This window comes from Triticum urartu, chromosome 3 (genome assembly GCF_003073215.2).
Source record: "Triticum urartu cultivar G1812 chromosome 3, Tu2.1, whole genome shotgun sequence".
NCBI lineage: Eukaryota > Viridiplantae > Streptophyta > Magnoliopsida > Poales > Poaceae > Triticum > Triticum urartu.
Genome location: NC_053024.1, coordinates 407549740 through 407556877, shown reverse-complemented (window position 1 = coordinate 407556877; position 7138 = coordinate 407549740).

Genomic DNA, 7138 nt, shown 5'->3' with positions numbered 1-7138 from the left:
GACGTTTGCTTTAGCTAAAACAAGTATGAAACTATTTTGCAAGAATAAAACTATGAGTACTTTGAGAGAATAAAACTAAGAATAAATTGCAAGGTAATAAAAATGGATAGCTTTTGTCAACAAGAAAGTCATTTGTCCCTAGGTAATCGATAACAAGTACCGGTAATCATTCTTGCAAATTTATATGAGGGAGAGGCATGAGCTAACATACTTTCTCTACTTGGATCATATGCACTTATGATTGGAACTCTAGCAAGCATCCGCGACTACTAAAGATCATTAAAGTCGTGAAACCCAACCATAGTATTAAGTATCAAGTCCTCTTTATCCCATACGCAACAACCCACCTACTTGGGTTTAAGCTTCTGTCACTCTCCAACCCACCATAAGAGAATCATGAACGTATTGCAACACCCTACAGCGGGGACCCCTCACGTTTGCGCGAGACGGAGGGAACTGTAGGACAGCACCATAAATAAAATATACAATCATACCAACCAAGATCACGATTAACCCATAGGACAAAACGGATCTCAAACATCATAGGATAGCCAAATATCATTGGGAAATAATATATGGAGTTGAGAACCATTTTTAAGTAGAGATACAGCAGGGGAGAAGGGGGTTACACCACTGCATAGAGGGGGAGAAAGTTGGTGTTGACGGTAGCAAGATTGTTGATGTAGATCCCGTCACGATCCTAGCCCCGGCAGCACTCCGGCGCCACCGGGAGAGAGGGGGAGAGAGCCCCCTTTTCTTCTTTTCCTTGGCCTCCCCCCTAGATGGGAGGAGAGTTCCCCCTCTGGTCCATGGCCTCCATGGTGGAGGAGGGGCGGGAGCCCCTCTGAGATTGGATCTCCCTCCCTGTTCTCTTCTGTTTTGCGCTGCCATATCTGGCCAAAAACCATTTCTTATATCCCAGGAGATCCGTAACTCCGATTGCGCTGAGATTTTAACACGATTTTTCCCCGGATATAAGCTTCCTTGCGCCCGAAGTAGAGACCCAACCGGCGTATGAGGTGAGCACAACCCACCACCATGTGCCTGGAGCCTAGGGTCTGCCCTGGTGTCTCTTGGGCACTTTGGGCCTTCATTTGCGTTGATTCCAAGTCCCAAAAATCACATATATTACACAATAATTCTCCATAAATTTTTATCGCGATTGGACTTTGTTTGATATGGATTTTCTGCAAAACAAAAACATGCAAAAAACAGGAACTGGCACTGGGCATTGGATCAATAGGTTAGTCCAATAAATCATATAAAAAGTTGCCAAAATATGTGAAAGTTGTATAATATTGGCATGGAACAATCAAAAATTATAGATACGACGGAGACGTATCATGACTCCATGAACTAGTGCAAGATATGGAAGTTGACTGCAATTGTCCTTGCCAAAATGAATGTGAGTGAAGTATGTTGGCGGAGTCACCCACAAGAACTCTCTAGTTCTTCTTCTTTGGGATCCACATCAACTTGATGGGAATCCTTGGAGTTGTAGTCATACTTGATGTAGTGGAACTTGACGTAGTCTTGTGAACCCACTTGACCAAGGCCTGAGGAGCTTCTTCAAATGAATCAATCTCTTCTTGAAACTTGTCTTTACCTTTTAGCTTGTGGTCTTGTGGTGGAATATCATCTTGAGCTTGTGTTCCTTTGAAATAAGTGGGGTCATACTTCTCTTGTTGAGGAACAAACTTCATCTTGGGATATTGATTTTCTTCCCACTCAACTCCATTGGCATTGAACCTTTGTTCAAAACCAACACCTTGATTCTTCCGATGCGTCCCCTGCTTGCGTACAATTTCCTCAAATTGCTTACTTCTGGCAAGGCTCTTGCAAACACCTTCCTCTATAATTCCCTTCAATAAGCTATTTCTTGCTCAAGTGTAACTTGGCTAAGAGAATCATTAGTAGAATCAAGAGAACTACTAGAAGCAATAATATTTGATTTAGCATCATTATTGTTACTACTAGAAGAAGAATCTTTCTTGTTCTTGTTGCTAGATTTTACTTGTGGCATATAATTAGGCAAGAGTAAACGCTTGGCAATGTAAGAAGAACTTTTCTTTCGAAGATCATCATTGATTGCTTTTAAGAACCCATGCTCTTGTTCTATATTTAGCTTCTCGAAGCGTAGCTTCTCATGAGTCTTTAAAAGCTCTCGATGATCCTCTAGAGTAGTTTCATGAGCTAACTTAAGAGTGTTTAGTTCTTTTCGTTTCATCTTGATTAGCATGATTAATAGCAATTTCATCATAGTCTTCATCACTAGTGTTGTCAACAAGTAAATCATCATCACCTAGCAAGCCATCTTCATCACTATTGAAATCAACATACTCTAGGTGTGATGTCTACTACACAACCTTCTTCTTGTAGATGTTGTTGGGCCTCCATGTGCAGAGGTTTGTAGGATAGTGACAAATTTCCCTCAAGTGGATGAACCTAAGGTTTATCAATCCGTGGGAGGCGTAGGATGAAGATGGTCTCTCTCAAAGCAACCCTACAACCAAATAACAAAGAGTCTCTTGTGTCCCCAACACACCCAATACAATGGTAAATTGTTATAGGTGCACTAGTTCGGCGAAGAGATGGTGATACAAGTGCAATATGGATGGTAGATAAAGGTTTTTGTAATCTGAAAATATAAAAACAGCAAGGTAGCAAGTGGTAAAAGTGAGCGTAAACTGTATTGCAATGCTAGGAAACAAGGCCTAGGGTTCATACTTCACTAGTGCAAGTTCTCTCAACAATAATAACATAATTGGATCATATAACTATCCCTCAACATGCAACAAAGAGTCACTCCAAAGTCACTAATAGCAGAGAACAAACGAAGAGATTATTGTAGGGTACGAAACCACCTCAAAGTTATCCTTTCTGATCGATCTATTCAATAGTCTAGTAAAATAACGAAGCTATTCTTTCCGTTCAATCTATCATAGATTCATACTAGAATAACACCTTAAGACACAAATCAACCAAAACCCTAATGTCACCTAGATACTCCAATGTCACCTCAAGTATCCGGGGTATGATTATACGATATGCATCACAGACAATCTCAGATTCATCTATTCAACCAACACAAAGAACTTCAAAGAGTGCCCCAAGTTTCTACCGGAGAGTCAAGACGAAAACGTGTGCCAACCCCTATGCATAAGTTCACGAGGTCACAGAACTCACAAGTTGATCACCAAAACATACATCAAGTGGATCACGTGATATCCCATTGTCACCCTAGATAAGCACATGCAAGACATACATCAAGTGTTCTCAAATCCTTAAAGACTCAATCCGATAAGATAACTTCAAAGGGAAAACTCAATCCATTACAAGAGAGTAGAGGGGGAGAAACATCATAAGATCCAACTATAATAGCAAAGCTCACGATACATCAAGATTGTGCCAACTCAAGAACACGAGAGAGAGAGATAGAGAGAGAGAGAGAAAGAGAAAGATCAAACACACAGCTACTGGTACATACCCTCAGCCCCGAGGGAGAACTACTCCCTCCTCTTCATGGAGAGCGCCGGGATGATGAAGATGGCCACCGGAGAGGGATTCCCCCCCTCCAGTAGGGTGCCAGAACGGTCTAGATTGGTTTTCGGTGGCTACGGAGGCTTTTGGCAGCGGAACTCCCGATCTATTCTGCTCCCTGAAGTTTTTACGGTATATGGATATATATAGGCGAAAGAAGTCGGTCAGGGGAGCCATGAGGGGACCACGAGGGTGGGGGCACGCCCAGGGGGCAGGCGCGCCTCCCTGCCTCGTGGCCACCTCGAAGCTTCCCAAACGCATACTCCAAGTCTCCTAGATTCCTTCCATTCCAAAAATAACTCTCCCGAAGGTTTCATTCCATTTGGACTCCGTTTGATATTCCTTTTCTTCAAAACACTGAAATAGGTAAGAAAACAACAATTTGCTCTGGGCCTCCTGTTAATAGGTTAGTCCCAAAAATAATATAAAAGTGTATAAAAGCCCATAAAACATCCAAAACAATAATTATAGCATGGAACAATCAAAATTATAGATACGTTGGAGACGTATCAGCATCCCCAAGCTTAATTCCTGCTCGTCCTCGAGTAGGTAAATGATAAAAACAGAATTTTTGATGTGGAATGCTACCTAACATTTTATCATGTAATTCTCTTTATTGTGGCAAGAATATTCAGATCCATAAGATTCAAGACAAAAGTTTAATATTGACATAAAAATAATAATACTTCAAGCATACTAACAAAGCAATCATGTCTTCTCAAAATAACATGGCCAAAGAAAGCTATCCCTACAAAATCATATAGTCTGGCTATGCTCTATCTTCATCACACAAAATATTTAAATCATGCACAACCCCGATGACAAGCCAAGCAATTGTTTCATACTTTTGATGTTCTCAAACTTTTTCAATCTTCACGCAATACATGAGCGTGAGCCATGGACATAGCACTATAGGTGGAATAGAATGGTGGTTGTGGAGAAGACAAAAAGGAGAAGATAGTCTCACATCAACTAGGCGTATCAACGGGCTATGGAGATGCCCATCAATAGATATCAATGTGAGTGAGTAGGGATTGCCATGCAACGGATGCACTAGAGCTATAAGTGTATATGAAAGCTCAACAAAAGAACTAAGTGGGTGTGCATCCAACTTGCTTGCTCATGACCTAGGGCATTTTGAGGAAGCCCATCATTGGAATATACAAGCCAAGTTCTATAATGAAAAATTCCCACTAGTATATGAAAGTGACAACATAGGAGACTCTCTATCATGAAGATCATGGTGCTACTTTGAAGCACAAGTGTGGAAAAAGGATAGTAGATTGTCCCTTCTCTCTTTTTCTCTCATTTTTTTATTTGGGCCTTTTCTTTCTTTTTTTCCTCTTTTTTTTTATTTTTTTCATCCGGAGTCTCATCCCGACTTGTGGGGGAATCACAGTCTCCATCATCCTTTCCTCACTGGGACAATGCTCTAATAATGATGATCATCACACTTTATTTACTTACAACTCAAGAATTACAACTCGAATACTTAGAACAAATATGACTCTATGTGAATGCCTCCGGCGGTGTACCGGGATGTGCAATGATCATGAGTGACATGTATGAAAGAATTATGAATGGTGGCTTTGCCACAAATACGATGTCAACTACATGATCATGCAAGCAATATGACAATGATGAAGTGTGTCATAATAACGGAACGGTGGAAAGTTGCATGGCAATATATCTCGGAATGGCTATGGAAATGCCATAATAGGTAGGTATGGTGGCTGTTTTGAGGAAGGTATATGGTGGGTTTATGGTACCGGCGAAAGTTGCGCGGTACTAGAGAGGCTAGCAATGGTGGAAGGGTGAGAGTGCGTATAATCCATGGACTCAACATTAATCATAAAGAACTCACATACTTATTGCAAAAATCTATTAGTTATCGAAACAAAGTATACGCGCATGCTCCTAGGGGGATAGATTGGTAGGAAAAGACCATCGCTCGTCCCCGACCGCCACTCATAAGGAAGACAATCAATAAATAAATCATGCTCCGACTTCATCACATAACGGTTCACCATACGTGCATGCTACGGGAATCACAAACTTTAACACAAGTATCTCTCAAATTCACAATTACTCACTAGCATGACTCTAATATCACCATCTTCATATCTCAAAACAATCATCAAGTATCAAACTTCTCATAGTATTCAATGCACTTTATGAAAGTTTTTATTATACCCATCTTGGATGCCTATCATATTAGGACTAATTTTATAACCAAAGCAAATTACCATGCTGTTCTAAAGACTCTCAAAATAATATAAGTGAAGCATGAGAGTTCATCTATTTCTTAAAATAAAACCACCACCGTGCTCTAAAAGATATAAGTGAAGCACTAGAGCAAATGACAAACTACTCCAAGATATAAGTGAAGATCAATGAGTAGTCGAATAATTATGCAACTATGTGAAGACTCTCTAACATTTAATTTCAGATCTTGGTATTTTATTCAAACAGCAAGCAAAACAAAAAAAATAAAATGACGCTCCAAGCAAAACACATATCATGTGGTGAATAAAAATATAGCTCCAAGTAAAGTTACCGATGAACGAAGACGAAAGAGGGGATGCCTTCCGGGGCATCCCCAAGCTTAGGCTCTTGGTTGTCCTTGAATATTACCTTGGGGTTCCTTGGGCATCCCCAAGCTTAGGCTCTTGCCACTCCTTATTCCATAGTCCATCGAATCTTTACCCAAAACTTGAAAACTTCACAACACAAAACTTAACAGAAAACTCGTAAGCTCCGTTAGTATAAGAAAATAAATCACCACTTAGGTACTGTTGTGAACTCATTCTAAATTCATATTGGTGTAATATCTACTGTATTCCAACTTATCTATGGTTCATACCCTCCGATACTACTCATAGATTCATCAAAATAAGCAAACAACACATAGAAAACAGAATCTGTCAAAAACAGAACAGTCTGTAGTAATCTGTAGGATTCGAATACTTATGTAACTCAAAAAATCCTGAGAAATTAGGAAGTCCTAGGAAATTTGTTTATTAATCTACTGCAAGTGGAATTGGTATTTTATCGCTCTCTGGTAAAAAATGAAAATTATTCTCGTGAGCGCATACTTTCTGTTTTTTACAGCAAGATCAAATAACAATCACCCAAGAAGATCCTAAAGGCTTTACTTGGCACAAAACACTAATTAAAACATAAAAAACACAATCATAACATAGGATAGATGATTTATTTATTACTAAACAGGAACAAAAAGCAAGGAACAAAAATAAAATTGGGTTGCCTCCCAACAAGCGCTATCGTTTAACGCCCCTAGCTAGGCATGATGATTTCAATGATGCTCACATAAAAGATAAGAATTGAAACATAAAGAGAGCATCATGAAGAATATGACTAGCACATTTAAGTCTAACCACTTCCTATGCATAGGGATTTTGTGAGCAAACAACTTATGGGAACAAGAATCAACTTGCATAGGAAGGTAAAACAAGCATAACTTCAAAATTTTAAGCACATAGAGAGGAAACTTGATATTATTGCAATTCCTACAAGCATATATTCCTCCCTCATAATAATTTTCAGTAGCATCATGAATGAATTCAACAATTATAAC